This window comes from Rutidosis leptorrhynchoides, chromosome 8 (assembly GCF_046630445.1).
Source record: "Rutidosis leptorrhynchoides isolate AG116_Rl617_1_P2 chromosome 8, CSIRO_AGI_Rlap_v1, whole genome shotgun sequence".
NCBI classification, from domain to species: Eukaryota; Viridiplantae; Streptophyta; class Magnoliopsida; order Asterales; family Asteraceae; genus Rutidosis; species Rutidosis leptorrhynchoides.
In genome coordinates, this window is record NC_092340.1 from 172,848,475 (window position 1) to 172,870,356 (window position 21,882).

A 21,882-nucleotide genomic window follows, 5' to 3' on the forward strand; every position below is an offset into this window, starting at 1 on the left:
TGAAAAACTGATTATAATAATATATCACATACAAATATTCTTCAAACTTACAACTTCGTATATTACATATAATATGAAATATAGTACACTATGATACAGGACAGTTTTGAAGATAAATCTAGTTAATACGCAAGTTGTTCAGCAAAGGAAAAAGAGACACATAATTCATAAGTCCAGAAACAAGTCATGCATTCTGGTTTTACTAAGACGACTTCCCATCCTTGGTCTTATGGAAAATAACCGTTATGACCATTGGCTAGGCAGCATGTTGTAATGTCGTCAAAAGGACGAGGGTTTCGTAATGTCCAACAGCCCCGTAATAATCTAAAAACCTTGTTTCTCTCCCCAACTACTGAATCCGTCACTTGTGAGAAAGTTTTATTTAAAAGCTGCAATCCGATGTTCTTTTTCTCACTTTGGTAAGAAGCGAACATCACTAACCCGTAAGCATAACATGCTTCTTCATGTTGCATGTTAGAAGCTCTTTCTAATTCACGAAATCCTATGTTGGGATATGTTGAGTCAAAATAGGTTCTTAACCCATAGCGTAAAATTGCATTTGGGTTCCCCGCATTTAATGCTTTAAAGAAAACACGGCGTAACTTAAAGTCTCCCTAATGTGATATACCCCACCTATCAAAGGAAAGCCTTTTATAAACTAAGGTATTTCTGGAAAGTCTTTCAAATGTTTGACAAGTTAATTTCGCCATAACTAAATATGCTGATGAATTCTGACCGACTCTAGACAAGATTTCCTCAATCATATCCTCTGGTAGGTCTTCTAAAATATTCGGTTGTCTACCCTTAACGTCCATTTTGTTTTTATACTGTAAAATAGACAAGGATTAGATTCGTAATAACAAACAATACAAGCAATTTTTACATAGAACATAGAAGTACAAGCATACTACAATACATTTATTACACAACATGCTCACACCCCTCTAATCTGAATCACTGATTTCTTCTTCTTAGGACTTGGTTCTTTTTCCTAATTTTCTAGGGATATATGATGTTCCTCTAATACGAGCCATCATTTTCCACATTGGTTTAGAAAAACCTGGTGGTTTAGAGGTTCCCGGGTTATTGTCACGATATTGAAAATACGGGTGTTGACGGTACATATAAAGTTCATCGGGGTCGGAATCAGATTTCTCTATTTTGATGCCTTTTCCCTTATTATTTTCTTTTTCCTCATTAAATTGGGTCGGGGTAATTTCTATAACATCATCGGAATCCTCATCAGGATCCGATTCATCGGAAAATTACCATTCTCAATATTTTGCTTCCTTAGCGGAAACACCATTGACCATTATTAACTTTGGTCCATTGGTTGAGGATTTTCTTTTATTTGATCGGTTTTTTGTGGTTCCTACTATTCCCCCCTCCGGAACCTCTTCTTCTTCTGGTTCCTCTTCTTCTGGTTCCTCTTCTTCCGGTTCCGTTTCCTCTTCTTCCGGTTCTTCGGGAACTTGTGAATCTTGCCAATATATATTCAACTCTTCGTTATTATTAGGTGAGTCAATGGGATTTGTGCTAGAGGTAGACATCTATCACACAATATCAAACATGTTAAGAGATTAATATATCACATAATATTTACATGTTAATAATATATAGTTTCCAACAAAAATGTTAAGCAATCATTTTTAAAGAAAACACGGTCGAAGTCCAGACTCACTAATGCATCCTAACAAACTCGATAAGACACACTAATGCAAATTTTCTGGTTCTCTAAGATCAATGCTCGGATACCAACTGAAATGTCCCGTTCATATTAATTATAAACGTTCCATATTAATTGATTTCGTTGCGAGGTTTTGACCTCTATATGAGACGTTTTTCAAAGACTGCATTCATTTTTAAAACAACCATAACCTTTATTTTATCAATAAAGGTTTTAAAAGCATTACGTAGATTATCAAATAATGATAATCTAAAATATACTGTTTACACATGACCATTACATAATGGTTTACAATAGAAATATATTACATCGACATATGTTTCTTGAATGCAGTTGTTACACAATATCATACAAACATGGACTCCAAATCTTGTCCTTATTTTAGTATGCAACAGCGGAAGCTCTTAGTATTCACCTGAGAATAAACATGCTTTAAACGTCAACAAAAATGTTGGTGAGTTATAGTTTTAACCTATATATATCAAATCGTAACAATAGACCACAAGATTTCATATTTCAATACACATCCCATACATAGAGATAAAAATCATTCATATGGTGAACACCTGGTAACCGACATTAACAAGATGCATATATAAGAATATCCCCATCATTCTGGGACACCCTTCGGATAGGATATAAATTTCGAAGTACTAAAGCATCCGGTACTTTTGATGGGGTTTGTTAGGCCCAATAGATCTATCTTTAGGATTCGTGTCAATTAGGGTGTCTGTTCCCTAATTCTTAGATTACCAGACTTAATAAAAAGGGGCATATTCGATTTCGATAATTCAACCATAGAATGTAGTTTCACGTACTTGTGTCTATTTTGTAAATCATTTATAAAACCTGCATGTATTCTCATCCCAAAAATATTAGATTTTAAAAGTGGGACTATAACTCACTTTCACAGATATTTCCTTCCTCGAAAATAAGACTTGGCCACGGATCGATTCACAAACCTATACAAATATGTACATATATATCAAAGTATGCTCAAAATATAATTACAACCATTTTTATTATGTTTTAAAGATTTGAGTGTATTAAGTCAGATGTCCTCTTTAATAACCTACAACTAGTTGTCCACAGTTAGATGTACAGAAATAAATTGATATAAATTATCTTGAATCAATCTACAACCCAGTGTATACACGTCTCAGGATAGATCACAACTCAAAGTATATATATTTTTGGAATCAACCTCAATCCTGTATAGCTAACTCCAACATTACTGCATATAAAGTGTCTATGGTTGTTCCAAATAATATATATACATGGGTTGATATGATATGTCAAAACATTTGTATACGTGTCTATGGTATCCCAAGATTACATAATATATTAGAATACATGTATAATACAATATAAATTAGCTAGGATATGATTTGTATAGATTTGTTAAACATTTCCCGTAGCTAAAAAGATCAAAAAATATCCAATCTTGTTTTACCCATAACTTCTTCATTTTAAATCCGTTTTGAGTGAATCAAATTGCTTTGGTTTCATATTGAACTCTAATTTAAGAATCCAAACAGAAAAAGTATAGGTTTATAGTCGGAAATTTAAGTTACATGTCAATTACTAAAGAGGTAGTCATTTCCGTCGAAAGAAAGAAATCTTGATGACCATTTTGAAAAACATACTTTCACTTTGAGTTTAACCAAGATTTTTGGATATAGTTTCATGTTCATATGAAAAATCATTTCCCAGAAGAACAACTTTTAAATCAAAGTTTATCATAGTTTTTAATTATCCAAACCAAAACAGCCCCCGGTTTCACTACGACGGCGTATATCCGATTTTATGGTGTTCATCGTGTTTCCAGGTTTTAAATCATTAAGTTAGCATATCATATAGATATAGAACATGTGTTTAGTTGATTTTAAAAGTCAAGTTAGAAGGATTAACTTTTGTTTGCGAACAAGTTTAGAATTAACTAAACTATGTTCTAGTGATTACAAGTTTAAACCTTCGAATAATATAGCTTTATATGTATGAATCGAATGATGTTATGAACATCATTACTACCTCAAGTTTTCTGGCTAAAACTACTGGAAATGAGAAAAATGGATCTAGCTTCAAAGGATCCTTGGATGGCTTGAAAGTTCTTGAAGCAGAATCATGACACGAAAACAGTTCAAGTAAGATTTTCACTCGAAATAAGATTGTTATAGTTGTAGAAATTGAATCAAAGTTTGAATATGAATATTACCTTGAATTAGAAAGATAACCTACTATAAATAACAAAGGTTCCTTGATCTTAGATGATTACTTGGAATGCATTAGAAAGCTTGGAAGTAGACTTGCAAACTTGGAAGTATTCTTGATTTTTATGAAACTATACTTATGGAATTTATGAAGAACACTTAGAACTTGAAGATGGAACTTGAGAGAGATTAATTAGATGAATAAAATTGAAGAATGAAAGTTTTTATAGGTGTTTTTGGTTGTTGGTATATGGATTAGATATAAAGGATATGTAATTTTGTTTTCGTGTAAATAAGTCATGAATGATTACTATTATTTTTGTAATTTTATGAGATATTTCATGCTAGTTTCCAAATGATGGTTCACACATGTGTTAGTGACTCACATGGGCTGCTAAGAGCTGATCATTAAAGTGTATATACCAATAGTACATACATCTAAAAGCTGTGTATTGTACGAGTACGAATACGGGTACATACGAGTAGAATTGTTGATGAAACTGAACGAGGATGTAATTGTAAGCATTTTTGTTAAGTAGAAGTACTTTGATATGTGTCTTGAAGTCTTTCAAAAGTGTAAGAATACATATCAAAACACAACATGTATATACATTCTAATGGAGTCGTTAAGTCTTCGTTAGTCGTTACATGTAAGTGTTGTTTTGAAACCTTTAAGTTAACGATTTCAATTAATGTTGTTAACCCAATGTTTATTATATCAAATGAGATGTTAAATTATTATGTTATCATGATATTATGATGTATGAATATCTCTTAATATGATATATACATTAAAATATCGTTACAACAATAATCGTTACATATAAGTCTCGTTTCGTAATTCTTGAGTTAGTAGTCTTGTTTTTACATATGTAGTTCATTGTTAACACACTTAATGATATATTTAAATATAATTTTATCATGTTATATATAGTGTATCAATATCTTAATATGATACATATGTATTTAGTAGACGTTATCATAACGATAAGCGTTATATATATCATTTCGAGTTTCTTAACTTATTAATCTCATTTCTTATGTATATCACACATTGTTAATATACTTAGTGAGATACTTACTCATCATAATCTCATTTCAACCATATATATATGTCTATATATACCACAACATGTAGTTTTTACAAATTTGTAACGTTCGTGAATCGCCGGTCAACTTGGGTGATCAATTATCTATATGAAACTTATTTCATTTAATCAAGTCTTAACAAGTTTGATTGCTTAACACGTTGGAAACATTTAGTCATGTAAATATCAATCTCAATTAATATATATAAACATGAAAAAGTTCGGGTCACTACATCGATCATATAACTTGCGTGGAATATCTATCTGCTATTAAGGTGAACTTCATAGCCCCAATTTTTAACTTTCTCTATTACTTATTTTATAACTTTGGGGTGAGACACATGCTTGCTTTTAAACTGTTTTACGCTTAGACACAAGTACCTGAAAACTGTTTAACTGTGCTGACATGCTTTGATTCATGCTAAATCCCTACCATGATATCGTTAATTACTGGAATTTTGGTAGCTTAGTTATTGTGAATAGCGTTATTGAGAGTGACGTCTCTAACCATTTGACCGTTGGTCTTTGGTTACATAATAATGATTAAACGACACTGACAGTTCAAGTTATCCAGGGGTAACTTTGTTTATGTCTCGATATCATAACTTCAGCATTTACTTTTGATAACTAAATCTTGTGGTCTAAAACTATATATATTAAACCTATGTTGTTCACTCAACCTTTTTGGTTGACACTTTAAGCATGTTTTGTCTCAGGTACTTAGATATATTGCTTCCGCTGTAGAACTCTGTTGTTACTTAGAAGTCAAGCCGAGCACTTGGACCAGAGTTAACATCCGCGTCAATGGCGATTTTGGCGAGGTGTTACACCCGTTTTTGGCCAACGGTTTCGGCCCCGGTTTTGGCACCCTGTTTCAGCGCCCAGTTTGGACCCCCGTTTTTGACCCCGTTTTCGACGCCCGGTTTCGGCCCCCGTTTTTGGACCCCGTTTTCGGCGCTCGGTTTCGGCAACCCGTTTTCGGCGCCCGTTTTCAGCGACCGTTTTCGGCCCCCGGTTTCGGCACCTGGTATCGGCACCCGGTTTCGGCCCCCATTTTCGCCCCGGTTTCGGCACCCCATTTTTGGCACCCGTTTTGGGACCCTATTTTCGGCCCTCGGTTTTTGCCCCCGGTTTCGGCACCCTGTTTCGGCGCCCGTTTTTGGCGTCCGGTTTTGGCCTCCGTTTTCGGACCCCATTTTCGACGCCCGGTTTCGGCCCCCCGTTTTCGACGCCCGTTCTCAGCGCCCGGTTTCGGCGCCCAGTTTCGGCTCCGGTTTCAGGCGCCCGGTTTCGAGGCGCGTTTTCGGCCTGCGATTTGGGCGTGCGTTTTTTGGCGCCTGATGTGCGTAGAGGTGTATATGAAATAGCTTATATTTTACTAGGAAAAACTACTAAATACGATACAATTTTACACAAGATATTTATTTATTTATAGAATGGATATACATAAACCTTGCTACAACACTTATAGGCAGTGTACCTAATCGTACAGTAGTGTAGTTTTTAGTAAGTCCGGTTCGTTCCACAGGGAATCTTTTAAACAAAGCTTAACGCTATATTAGTTTTAATTTATAAAAATACAAATATATATATATATATATATATATATATATATATATATATATATATATATATATATATATATATATAAGTAATGTTATTATTATAAAGGGGGGTTTTTACCGTTTAATGACCGGTTTGTCGATTTTAAAAACTTTAGTCGTAGTTAAAACCTAATGTAAAATATTAAATAAATAAAAGACTTAGCGTAAAATAAATAACGATAATGAAATTGCGATAAATAAAAGTGCGATAAAATAAAATTACGATAATTAAAGAGTACGAAAATTAAAAGTGCAATTAAATATGAAAATAAAGAAATTATGCCTATTTAAACTTCCATAATCATGATGTTTGACGCGTTGATTTTAGTTTTATGCCCATGGGTTAATTGTCCTTTGTCCTGGATTATTTAATATGTCCGTCTGGTTTTTTTCCATAACAGTCCATCAGTCATAAATATAAAGTGCGAGTGTCCTCGTCAAATTATCCTTATACCCGAAGTCAAATATTCCAACTAATTGGGGACTTAAACTGTAACAAGGTTTTATTACTTTGTTTAATAATTACACCAGGATATCGACTGCGTGTAACCCAAGGTTTTAATACTTTGTTATCAATTATGCCAAGTGTCCTTGTACATAATTTCACCCTTGTTTTAATAATTTCATAGACTATTAATCCATTCCCGTGTCCGGTTAAATGAACGATTATTCGTACATATAAATACCCCGCCCATTGTGTCCGATCGAGTATATATGGTTATTTATAGGGACGTCCAATTGTAAATCTTTATATTAAAATAACAAACTATCATTTAGTTAAACAAATATAAAGCCCATTAATAGCCCATAGTCTAATTTCCACAAGTGTCGTTCTTTTGTCCAAACCCCAATTATGGTACAAAGCCCAATTACCCAATTTTAATATTTTTAGCCCAACATCATGATTACTTCGGCTTAAATAAGCATAATAATAACTTAGCTACGAGACATTAAATTAAAAAGGTTGAACATAACTTACAATGATTAAAAATAGCGTAGCGTTACACGGACAGAATTTCGACTTACACCCTTACAACATTCGCTAACATACCCTTATTATTAGGATTTAAAATTAAAATTAAAATTAAAATTATAATATATATATATATTTTACGTATGATGAAAAATGAAAAAGGTGTAAAAAATTCGGCCGAATGCTCGGCCTTTTATAGGTGGATTTCTGACTTTCAGGGCTCCGTGAGTGCGGTGGATTTTGCTCTTCAGAGCTCCGCGAGTGCGGAGCTGTGGAATCCAGCTCACACAAGCTTGGCTCCTAGCTTGCCGATGGTTTATATAATATAATATAATATATATATTAATTTCAAGAATTAAATATATATTATATTATATTCATGTGCATAGTTGACTTGTAATTTTTAGTCCGTTGCGTCGAGCGTTGAGAGTTGACTCTGGTCCCGGTTCCGGATTTTCGAACGTCCTTACGTATAATTTAATATCTTGTACTTTGCGTTTCACGTTTTGTACTCTTGTAATTTTGAGACGTTTCTTATCAATAATTGGAACCTCTTTGATTGTACTTTGTACTTTTTAGCTTTTTGGTCATTTGCGTCTTCAATTTGTCGAATCTGTCTTTTGTCTTCACCTTTTATTATTTAAACGAATATCACTTGTAAATAGAACAATTGCAACTAAAAGCTTGTCTTTCTTGAGGGATAATGCTATGAAATATATGTTCGTTTTTAGCATTATCAAATATTCTCACACTTGAGCGTTGCTTGTCCTCAAGCAATATAGTCTTGAAATATACTAGAATCACTTCTTTATTCTTCACACTTTGTACATCAGTGATTTCTATACGGCGGTATGAACAATGGTAGTAACGATGTGGTTTACAGTCCCACATGACTATGAAAATTTAGATCCTTTAAGGAAATTGGATCTTTATGAAAACATTTGATCTTTTGAAAATTAAATCTAGCTTTTACCCTAGATAAGTTTTCCGGAATAACCCTTCACCGATGTTTGCAAAATATTTTTGTGGGTTTGGTGGGTTTCAGATTTGAAAAATTTTAGCTCAAAACTTGTGGTTTTGTGTCACCCACTTGCTAACCTTGTATTGGGAAAGCAACACGTCCAGTATATACTTGCTCTGAATATTACCTTTCGGTAAACTACCGTCCGGTTGTAAAGGAAAGCGTTGAACAAGCAACTGTTAAGGCAATGTCCCCTGACATGCTTTTAATTATGGTCTATAACGTATCGGATGCAATTACTATCCTTGGTAGGAGCAATAGTAAAGCTCACCCTTATAATTTTTCGGTCTGGCACAAGGTCCTGTCTTTGACCATGCTATGCAACCACCGTTCTTACGGTTGACACCCGATTTGGTTCAGGTGACCTAATGAATTCCAGGTGAATTCCTAGGATTTTACGTTTAATGGTAATGAACGCATTGAAAATGGGTTTTCAGAAAACAAATCGGTTTGTAATTTTGATCAAAATATTTTCTCGTTCAAGCTCGAGTTTAGATATCATTGAATTCCATGAGTTTGTAATTCTCAATCTTTAAGGTCAATCTCTAGGATTGAGTAATATCAGTCTTAAAAGCTGATTTTTGATCTTTAAGGAGATTATCCTTTCTGGGGGTCTGATTCATTAGTTTTATCCAGCTAATTTGCACGGCGTCCTCCCCATTTTACAAGACAGATCCTCTCATGGTTAGGATAAGTCTGACCACTTGGCGACCCTGTTTTATGCTGAGGTCCGTGGATTTCCTGCTGATTTTAGTGATGACTTTTCTAGATTTTTCGTCAACCTACAGCTGGTCTGGACGACAACTTCATGACCTAAATCAAGAAGCGCGTTTCTTTTTCGGAAGACTTTACTTCCTTTAAGTGATGGAATTGATTCATCGTGTAGATCCATCTTTCTTACAGTAAATCGGGTAAAAATGTTTAGTTTAGTCCAAAGCAAAAGTATCTTCAACTATTTGTTACAGAAATATGTGACATATGTTTAAGATAACTTGGTAAATTTTCCCACACTTGGCTTTTATTTTCTTTTATTTGCCTTTTTATTGTCCTCTATTCCATTTTAAATGAATTCTAACATTTTGGTTTTTTTCTCAATTTATGTCCTTTCCGAGGTAACAATAATTTCGGTGTTAACACCTAGTTTTATCGTTCATAAATATGTATAAACATGATTTTGAGTTTATTTAATTGAAAATTTTGAAAAATTTTACTAGAAGTGGGTAGTCAGTATATAAGACTAGGGCTGTTCTTTGTTATCAGAGAGCACTAGATTCTAATACAACTACTACGTTACTAGTATTTTCAATGGTAACCAAGTGTTTAAGTTAAAAATTTTAAAAATTCGAAAGAATTTAACCCCTTCCCACACTTAAGATCTTGCAATGCCCTCATTTGCAAGAAATCAGTAACAATTTAAATTATTGAGGGTGATTAGCGTAGAAAAATGATTAAATTTTACCAAAGTTTCCAAACATATTGGCGTTTGTTTGCTGAATAATAAATGGTGCACATCATTGGTTCATTCCGTCTGTTGGTACATCACATTTGTTTTTCGTTTTGTCGCCAAAATTAATAGCTTTTGCTGAACTTAATGCCAGTCTTTGAAAATGCGCTGTTTTACCCTGTTTTGTACATGTGATAAACTACAAACACATATATACATATTTTTGAAGTTGGGTTTTCACACCACATTCAAAAATTATTAAAATCTAATAAAGTTAGAAAATTATAAAAGCTATTATAATAATAAAATAAGAAATAAGAAATAAGAAAATTAAGAATTAGTAACATTACAATAAAATAAACAAAAATAGAAAATTACGGATGAGGAGGATGGTTCCAGTATGGGTTCCAAGCGTATCCATAGATGCTGTAAAATGCTTGGGCCGGGTCATATGTAGGATATGTTGGTCGGCTCTCTATAGTCCAAGGAGCAAATTCGGGCATAACGGTAGGAATGTATTCTCTACCTACGTGTGTACAATGACTTATGATTTGGCTTTGATGATACTGCCAATCTTGAAATGCTTTTTGTCTAGCCATTTCATACTCGTGTCGAGCCATAAAAATTTGCATTTCCGTCATTGGATTACCCCCTCCCGGTTGACCTTGCTGTTGATCTCTCTCAACCTGTGGATGCCTGCCATCATAACGTGCTGCCGCGTTGTTTCGTTTCTTTAAGACCTTAGCACCATGATAAACACGCAAATCTATTCTATCGCGGGGTTCTGGTTCTGGTTCTGCCATTAATAATCCCCCTCGACTTCTATCCACACCGAGATATTCATCAATCAAAGAAATAAATATACCACCTCCTATTATGCTACCACGGCTCATACCCCTAACCATAGTCAATAAATAATAACCCACACAAAAAGGTATACTTACAGCGCTGTGTGGGTCTCGAATACACATGTGGTAAAACAAATCCTGTTCATTTACCTTTTCCTTATTCTTACCTCGTTGTGTAATCGAATTGGCTAAAAACCTATGGATTACTCTTAATTCAGCTCTATCAATATCAAGATAAGAGTATAATCCCCCCTGGAATCAGCGATGGCTAGTCATCCTACTCCATACGTCATTCGTATCAAAATTCTCATCCACCCTCCTACCATAAACTATTAACCTCTGGCAATCATAAGATGCTAGCTCCTATGGCGTATATATACCTAAAGCCCGAGCCATGTCTAGTAAGGACATATGGCGCATCTCCCCTCCTAATAAAAATCTAATAAAACTACGATCGGTTAAAGTATCTACCCGATCATTTATTTCAATAGTACACAATAACTCTATACACCATTCTCTATATACAGGTCTACGCATGTTGAATAAACGTACCCAATCACTAAAAGTAGAATTACCATACCTTTGAGTAAGTAATTCCCTGATTGGCTCGGCCAATTCCACTACCTCTAATGGTGCCCAATCTATAATTCTGGGTACCTCAACATTATTAGACACAAGGTTGTGCAGGTTCTTTTGATATTTTGGATAGTCTATCCAATATCTATCAAATCTCAAATTCGGATGTAAATCTGCCTCATGAATGTTTGAATATGAAACAATTGGGTGAGGCATATCTTGTCGGTATTGGTTATTAATTTCCTGTTGATTTGCATCTTCCGGAGGAGCATTGCGAGCCTAGGATGAAGATTCACCCCTTTCAGTCTGCAAAATATATCAAACACAATTTTTGTGCATCCAAATATACATTAGTTTTAGCAAAATCATAAATATAAACAATTACAATGACATGTTTAATCCATATTAAATTCTATACACATTTTCAAAATATTAACAATTCTACACTTTTACAAATATACTTTTACAAAAATGTATACAAAGTTTCTTCGCATTTAACTTCTAAAACATGTCAAAAATAATCATTATAACAATTAAACAAGTTCCTCATGGCATTCATATCATTTAAATCAAGTTCATGCAATTTTGGTTCAAAAAATCCACTTTAATCTTCATAAATCATGTTTAGGATCAAAGTTTTGATCATTTAGCAACCTAAACATGTTACACTACTCAATTTAGTATAAACTAACAACAAAATTCGGCCACAACCTGTTTATATCAAAAAGCCCTAATTTTGCTCAAGAACACAAACCCTAGATTATTCAAAAATTGAAGTTCAAAGCTTCTAATCATGTTAAATAGCATTAATCTAGGTTATACAAGCATAATATACAAACAATTGAAGCATTATTACACTAGAAAGCATCAAAATCGAATTATGTATGAAATTGTTCAAGAATAATAAAAATTCAGATTAAATGGTGTTTAGGTGTAGAAATTTACCGATTTCCTTGAGTAATTCCTTGATAATAGTCTTCTCATTGTGATTTTATGAAAGATTTGATGAAAAATGATGAAAAATGGCGAATTTGGGCTATTTTTGTGTGTGTTTTTTCGCAGAAAATTGGGTGTGGTGATGAACAAACTGGTCTGTTCGACCAGTTTTATTTTTTTTCTGGGTTTTTTGACCTCCGCGAGTGCGGTGGTGTGAACCCACAAATCACCGCGAGTCGCGGCCCCTTTTTTTTATATTTATTTATAAAACCTTATAACTTTATAAAACATAAAATTAATTAAATTCTAAAAATTTTGTTTTCCTTTAGGAGCGAGGTCGTTTCGGATCGTTATCCTAGTCCGTCCCTCGACAAAAATTTAAAATTTGTCAATTTAAAGCGCGGTTTTAAAAGCAAAGATTTTTGGGTTTTTTTTTAATGTTTTTGGCATACTTTAATTCAATAAGATTAAAAATAATGATAATAAAAGTTCTCGTCCCTCCCTTGGGTAAAGCAATTTCGGTTCAACGACCTAGTCTTCAACTCACGACGAATTTTAAAAATCAAATTTTTAATTTAACGAAATAAAGTAATTTTTTTTTGTTTTTAAATTCACACCAAACTTAAATTTAAAATGCATAAAATTGAAAATTCACACCAAACTTATATTATATTTTTGTTTTCATACATTTATATTAAAAATATTAATTTTTCAAATATTTACAATTTTAAATATATATTAATTTAAAAAGTTTACAATATTATTTTAATATTAATTTTAAAAACAAAGTAAAAATAAAATTAAAAATCTTTTTGGTCTTTTATCCCACTTTAATCAATCAAATATTATCAAAAATATACGCCCCTCTTTTCGGTAAAGTAATTTCGGTTCCATGACCTAATTTAACTCATGACGAATTTTTGAAATATTTTGGGTTGATTGATTAAAGATATTTATACCTTAAGAATAAACGTTAAATTTCGCAGTGATGTAATAAATTTTTGTATGATACCAATAATTTCGGTCGCAAGACCTAATTTTATCGAATACCAATTTAATACTTTATAGCGAACAAATTATCGTTTATTATCAAAAGGTTAAAAATAAAAATAAAAATAAAAACTGTACAGACTTACCTGTGAGATAGTATTCTTAGTGATATGCTCTAGCCCACTCATAAGATAGTCGGACTAATTGGTTTTCCATGGCTACATAGGCGTAACCTCGAGCATTTAACGTTTTTTCTTCTAAACATATGAACGGTCCGTCTCTGCATAAAGTAACAAATTCGGTGTTTGAATAGGTTTGATTATTTGAACATTTACCTTCGTGTGACCATTTTCCGCATTTGTGACATCTTTCAAGGTGTTGTGCTCTTCTTTTCACTGCGGATTTTGATTTTCCTTTACCAAATTGTAACTTATTATTTTCGCATCTGGATTCTTTTCTTACTCCGTCCAATTTACCTCTGATTAATGATACCAATTCACTTGGAAGTGTGTCATTATTACGTTTAGTGATCAAAGCGTGTAGCATTAGACCATGGTTTAATTCACAGGAAGTCTTTATCTCGTAAAACCTAAAAAAAATAAAAATTCAGAATGGGGGAGAAGACTAGTTCTTTAGGGTCTGCTAGGGAAAGACCATTTGGGTTCCATTTTCGAGAACTACCCGAAAACAGAAAATATAACTCTAACATAAATACATATTATCTTTTAAAGACTTGATTCTCCCCACACTTAATTAGCTGTGGTATCGAAATTGTGATTAACTTCGTTGTCAACTTCCATCGGACTATCTATGTAATGTTTAACTCTGTGACCATTAACCTTAAATTCAATCCCATTTGAATTTATTAATTCTACTGTTCCGTATGGTAAAACTCTTTTGAATATGAATGGTCCAGACCATCTTGATTTCAATTTTCCAGGAAATAGCTTGAATCGTGAATTGAAAAGAAGAACTCTGTCTCCTTCTTTAAATTCTTTTGAACTTCTGATTCTTTTATCATGCCATTTCTTCGTTCTTTCTTTATAGATCAACGAATTTTCGTATGCTTCATGTCTCAATTCTTCTAATTCGTTTAGTTGACTTAACCGTAGACGTCCAGCTTCATGTAAATCAAGATTACATGTCTTCAAAGCCCAAAATGCTTTGTGTTCAATTTCTACTGGAAGATGACATGCTTTTTCGTAAACGAGTTTAAAAGGTGTGGTTCCAATTGGAGTTTTATAGGCTGTTCTAAAAGCCCAGAGTGCATCCTCCAATTTAATGGACCATTCCTTCGGATTTGATCCTAAGGTTTTCTCTAGAATACGTTTTAAAGCTCGGTTGGTATTTTCAACTTGTCCACTTGTTTGTGGATGATAAGCAGTGGAGATTTTATGAGTTACTCCATATCTTTTGAGAACTTTCTCAAGTTGATTATTACAGAAATGAGTTCCCCGATCACTTATTAAAGCTTTCGGTGTTCCAAACCTTGCAAAAAGAAGTTTTAAAAAGTTGACTACAACTCGTGCATCGTTAGTTGGGAGAGCTTGTGCTTCCGCCCATTTAGATACATAATCAATGGCTACGAGAATGTAGAGATTATTATGAGATTTTGGAAATGGACCCATAAAGTCAATACCCCAAATGTCAAATACTTCACATACTTGAATGACATTTTGTGGCATTTCATCACGTTGACTTATTTTTCCGGCCCTTTGACAAGCATCACAGGATTTGCAAAGAAGGTGTGCGTCTTTGTAAATTGTAGGCCAATAGAATCCAGCATCATAAACTTTTCTTGCTATTAGTTGAGGCCCATAATGCTCTCCTGTTGGTCCTGTGTGACAATCGCGTATTATTCCATCGGGACAACTTTTAAACAAATGTGGATCTTCCCAGAAATAGTGTTTTATATCACTAAAGAATTTCTTTCGTTTTTGGTATGACAATCCTTTTTCAAGGAATCCACATACTAAATAGTTTGCATAGTCTGCAAACCATGGAATTTCATTATAATCTATCTTCAATAGATATTCATCAGGAAAGTTGTCTTGTATGGCCGATTCATTTAGAACTTCTAATTCGGGATTTTCAAGACGAGAAAGATGATCAGCTGCGAGATTTTCTGCTCCTCTTTTAGCTTGGATTTCAATATCGAACTCTTGTAAGAGTAAGATCAAATGGATTAATCTTGGTTTAGCATCTTGTTTCAAAAATAGGTATCTAAGAGCAGAATAGTCAGTATAGACCACCGTTTTAGCTAGAACGAGATATGAACGAAATTTGTCAAAAGCAAAGACAGTAGCAAGGAGTTCTTTTTCAGTAGTTGTGTAATTCGTTTGTGCTCCTTGTAACGTCTTACTAGCATAATATATAGGTTGAAATTGTTTTTCAATCCTTTGTCCTAAAACGGCTCCCATTGCAAAATCACTTGCATCGCACATAAGTTCAAATGGTAGATTCCAATTTAGTGTTATCATAATCGGCGCATTAGTGAGTTTTTCTTTAAGAATATTAAAAGATTTGATACATTCATCTGAAAAGATGAATGGAGCATCCTTTTCTAGGAGTTTATTCATAGGAGTGGCAATTTTAGAAAAATCTTTTATGAAACGTCGGTAAAACCCGGCATGCCCTAGAAAACTCCTAACTCCTCTAACATTGGTGGGATGTGGAAGTTTAGCAATTACATCTACTTTAGCTCTATCCACTTCAATTCCTTCCTTTGAAATTTTATGACCAAGAACGTTGCCTTCTTTAACCATGAAATGGCATTTCTCCCAATTAAGTACTAGATTTGATTGTTCGCATCTAATAAGCATTCGTTCAAGATTAACTAGACATGTTTCAAAAGTATCCCCGAAGACTGAAAAGTCATCCATGAAAACTTCCATGCATTCTTCTATCATGTCGTGAAAAATCGCCATCATGCACCTTTGAAAGGTTGCAGGGGCGTTGCAAAGTCCAAATGGCATGCGTTTGTAAGCAAAAGTACCATAAGGGCACGTGAATGTGGTTTTCTCTTGATCCTCGGGTGCTATTGGAATTTGAAAATATCCGAAAAAACCATCAAGAAAACAATAGTAACTATTTTCGGCTAATCTTTCCAACATTTGATCAATAAAAGGTAAGGGAAAGTGATCTTTTCTGGTGGCGTCATTTAATTTTCTATAATCAATACATACACGCCATCCTGTTACAGTCCTAGTAGGAATAAGCTCATTTTTCTCATTTGTAATGACAGTCATGCCACCCTTCTTAGGAATGCATTGAACTGGGCTTACCCATGGACTATCAGAAATTGGATAAATTAAACTTGCATCTAGCAGTTTAATAATTTCTTTTTTAACAACATCTTGCATATTAGGATTTAGTGTTCGTTGGCGTTGCACATATGTTTTATGACCTTCTTCCATAAGGATTTTATGTGTGCAATACGAAGGACTTATTCCTTTAATATCATGAATTTTCCATGCAATAGCTGGTTTATGAGCTTTTAGCATAGAAATGAGTTGAGATTTTTCATTTTCAGTAAGAGAAGACGATATTATTACAGGTAATTCTGATTTACCATGTAAATAAGCGTATTCCAAATGGTTTGGAAGTGGCTTTAACTCTAATGTCGGTGGTTCTTCTATCGATGATTTATATCGATATCTGTCTTCTTCTTTTAGCATTTGAATTTCTTCTGTTGTTGGTTCGTATCCATTAGCCATAAGTGTAGCTAACATTTCAGTTTCATCAATTGGTTCAGTACCTTCTCCTAAAGAACATTCTCCTGTTCCTTATAATTCTAGAAATTCTTCTAACAATTCTGCATGTGATTCTATAGTTTGAATATAATAACATGTATCATCTGCAGATTGCGGTTGTTACATTGCTCTATCAACTGAAAAGGTAACACTCTCGTCTTCTATACTTAGGGTCAATTTCTTACCGAACACGTCTATCATTGCTTTAGCCGTGTTTAAGAATGGTCTTCCTAATATGAGAGGAACTTGAGAATCTTATTCCATGTCCAGAACAACAAAATCTACTGGAAATACTAAAGTACCAACTTTAACTAGCATGTTCTCCATTATCCCTCTAGGATATTTTACTGATCGATCGGCTAGTTGTATGCTTATTCGTGTTGGTTTCAATTCTCCAAGGTCTAGTTTAGTGTATAGTGAATACGGCATTAAATTTATACTAGCACCTAAGTCTGCCAATGCTTCTATTGAACTAAGACTACCCAAAAAACATGGAATTGTGAAACTTCCTGGATCTGATAATTTTTCTGGTATCTTATTCAACAGCACTGCTGAACAATTAGCATTCATATTAACGGCCGAGAGTTCTTCCATTTTCTTTCTATTTGAGATTAGATCTTTCAGAAATTTAGCATATCTAGGTATTCCTGAAATTACATCAATGAAAGAAAGATTTACATTTATTTGTTTAAACATATCCAAGAATTTGGATTGCTTGGCTTCAAGTCTCTCTTTTCTCATTTTACTTAGGTAAGGAAGTGGTGGTTGGTATGGTTTAACATAAGGTTTTGCCTTCACTGTGTTATCTTCATTAACCTTTTCAACTACCGGTTCTTTTCCCTTATCTTGTTCAGGTTGTGGTTCTTGTGGAGTAGGAATAGCTTCATCAGAAATTACAGGTATTTCAGGTGGTTTAAGTGTTGTACCACTTCTTGTGGTAATAGCTTTAGCTGTTTCATTCCGGGGGTTAGCATTTGTATCACTAGGTAGACTTCCCGGTTTTCTTTCACCTATTAACCTTGCTATGTTGCTCACTTCTTGTTCCAGATTTTGAATAGAAGCTTGTTGATTTCTAAATGCTTGAGCATTTTGTTCATTGGTTTGTTTCTGAGATGTGAAAAACTGTGTTTGAGATTCAACTAGCTTCGTCATCATATCTTCTAAATTCAGCTTTTTATCATCGGTTTGTGGTGGTTTATTTTGAAAATTAGGTCTGTGCTGATTGTAAGTATTATTAGATACTTGTTGATTGTTAGGACCTTGTTGGTTGTTGTATGGAACATTGCGATTATAATTCTAGTTTTGATTGTAAATCGGTCTTGGCGGTTGATAATTATTCTGATAATTATTTCCAGGCCTTTGGTTTAGATATGAAACATTCTCTCTTTGTTTCATTGTTAATTCAATACTGAGACAATCTTTTGTCAAATGTTGTCCTCCACACTGCTCACAACTAATTCGTATTGAGTGTATATCCTTAGTCATCTTTTCCATTCGTCTCTCGACAGCATCTATCTTTGCGGAAATGGAATCTAAGTCATGGCTAGAATCGGCTGTAGCTGCTTTAGATGATCTAACGATATCTTTTTCTTGATGCCACTCATGTGAGTGGGAAGCAGTGTTATCAATAATTTTGTAAGCATCAGTTTCGATTTTCTTCATAATGGAACCACCAGCTGCTATATCAATGTCTTTCCTTGTAGTGATGTCGCATCCTTGGTAGAATATTTGTACTATTTGACAAGTGTCTAAACCATGTTGCGGACATCCTCTCAATAACTTTTCAAATCTTGTCCACGCCTCATATAGAGTTTCATTTGGCTTCTGTGTGAACGTAACAATTTCTCCTTGAAGTCTTACGGCTTTAGATGCCGGAAAGAATTGTTTAAGAAAATTTTCAACTAAAACGTCCCATGTATCAATCGCCCCTTCAGGTAACGATTCCAACCAATCTTTGGCTTCTCCCTTTAAAGTCCAGGGAAATAACATGAGATATATCTGTTCATCCTCCACTTCTCTTATTTTAAATAGAGTGCAGATCCTATTAAAGGTACGAAGATGTTCATTTGGATCTTCCTTCGGGCACCACTAAATTGGCATTGATTAGTTACCATGTGTAGAATTTGTCCTTTGATTTCATAATCTGGCGCATTAATGTCAGGATGAGTAATTGCGTAACCTTGGCCAGTGCGTTTAGCTCTCATTCGGTCTTCCATACTTAAAGGTTCCAGATTCTCCATGATTGAATTTGTTGAATCTAAATCACTAGAGGATTCTGATTTAATGGTTCGTTCCTCAACAATCTCTGTTTGAATGATTGGTGGTTCCGGAAGAAAGATTAGTGGTTCAGGATCTCGAAATCGTCCCTGAATATTCTCCGGATTCTCAATTGTGAGGTCGGGTTCAAAAAATGGATTATCGGAAATTTGAATTGGAGTACTTGGTCGACTGGATGACGATTCTAAAGAAAAATCAACGGCGGTAATTTTTGCTAGATGTCTTGATCGAGTTACAGGTGGTGAACGTACAAAAGGTGGTGAACGTTTTGCTCGGTGCATTCACTGAATATCCTATTAGTTTTTAAAAAGAAAGAAAAATTATATAAGTTATCCAATTAATAGACTTTTCTGATTTTGCCCACGTTTCAAATAGCCAAAAGATGCAGTAGAGGGGCAGGATTCGTTTGGTCTCAATATAATTGAGTACTATTTAGCTCCAATAACCCGGTCCACGTACAAATCCAACTATTACTACGAACCAGAAAATTTTGATGTCTATCAATTTAACCGTTTAAAATAATTTTTCGTAATTTAAAGAAATTTAGAGAAGAAGTAGAAAATTCTATGTCCTAAAAACTAGAATGGCGAGAAATAAGAAAGAAAAAGAGCGCGTCGGTATTAAAATTGGAGAAATAAGAAAGAAAAAGAGTGACTTATAAAACTTTAAAACACTCGACTAACCCAACCTTATTATTATCACTAACTTAAAATTAAAATTTCAAATTGAGATTACTAATTGGAGTGATAATTGATACATAAAAATAAGAAAGTAGTGCGTCGAAATTTAAAAAGGAACTAAAAACTTAAAAATTAAAAGTTGTGTCTAAAAATATTAAAGCTTAAAAGAAATACTATATCCCAAATGGCAATAACTTAAAAAGGTACTAAAACTTAAAAAGGCGTCGCAAAATTTTAAAGCACCTAAATCTTAGTCTAAAGAAAAAGCACTTAGGGGATTTCACGGCAAAACCTAAAAAAATCTAAAAATAAAAATAACTATGGCAAAAACTATGGATTAAAACTAAAAACGAGCGAAAAATATAAATATTACGCTAAAATGAATAAAAAAAACAAAATATAAAAATATACTAAAAGTTGTAAAAAGTACAATTTTTATAAAAATATTATTTTTATATTATTTATTTAATAAAACTATTAATTTTATAAATTATTTAAACTAAATAATACTTAAATTACAAATTAAATAATAAAACTAAAATTAAAACTAATTAATAAAATATTTAACCCTAATTAAGATTTAATAATAATAATAAAATTTAATACTCCGTAATTAATACGAATTAGGGTTCTGGTCAGACGTGTCAGAAGACCTCCGCGAGTGCGGATGAACCCAGTTCAATTACTCCGCGAGTCGCGGAGGGTTCTTTTTCAGTTGAGAAAGGTTCGATTTTTTTATTCAGGTTCAGTTTTTTTTATGTTTTTCTGTTTTATCAAATATATATAAAATATAAATATAACTAAATTATTTTATAAAATAATAAAATACTTATTTTTAAACTCAAAAGTAAAAATTCTTTTTTTTAAACTTTATATATATATATATATATATATATATATATATATATATATATATATATATATATATATATATATATATATATATATATATATATATATATATATATATATATATATTTATATCATTAACGTTGCGCTTTCGGCGTTTAAGTTCCCCGGCAGCGGCGCCAAAAATACTTGATGTGCGTAGAGGTGTATATGAAATAGCTTATATTTTACTAGGAAAAACTATTAAATACGATACAATTTTACACAAGATATTTATTTATTTATAGAATGGATATACTTAAACCTTGCTACAACACTTATAGGCAGTGTACCTAATCGTACAGTAGTGTAGTTTTTAGTAAGTCCGGTTCGTTCCACAGGGAATCTGTTAAACAAAGCTTAACGCTATATTAGTTTTAATTTATAAAAATACAATATATATATATATATATATATATATATATATATATATATATATATATATATATATATATATATATATATATATATATATATATATATATATATATATATATAAGTAATATTATTATTATAAAGGGGGTTTTTACCGTTTAATGACCGATTTGTCGATTTTAAAAACTTTAGTTGCAGTTAAAACCTAATGTAAAATATTAAATAAATTAAAGACTTAGCGTAAAATAAATAACAATAATGAAATTGCGATAAATAAAAGTGCGATAAAATAAAATTACGATAATTAAAGAGTACGAAAATTAAAAGTGCAATTAAATATGAAAATAAAGAAATTATGCTTATTTAAACTTCCGTAATCATGATGTTTGACGCGTTGATTTTAGTTTTATGCCCATGGGTTAATTGTCCTTTGTCCTGGATTATTTAATATGTCCGTCTAGTTTTTGTCCATAACAGTCCATCAGTCATAAATATAAAGTGCGAGTGTCCTCGTCAAATTATCCTTATACCCG

At 33.0% G+C, this 21,882-nt stretch overlaps 1 non-coding gene across 1 annotated transcript; it reads left to right on the forward strand.

The window, feature by feature from the left end:
* The first annotated feature begins 18,879 nt into the window (after window positions 1-18,879).
* Window positions 18,880-18,986, forward strand: LOC139865119 (small nucleolar RNA R71). Its single transcript, XR_011764645.1, has one exon. It is a non-coding gene; the product is annotated as a small nucleolar RNA R71 (small nucleolar RNA).
* Window positions 18,987-21,882: the final 2,896 nt, after the last annotated feature.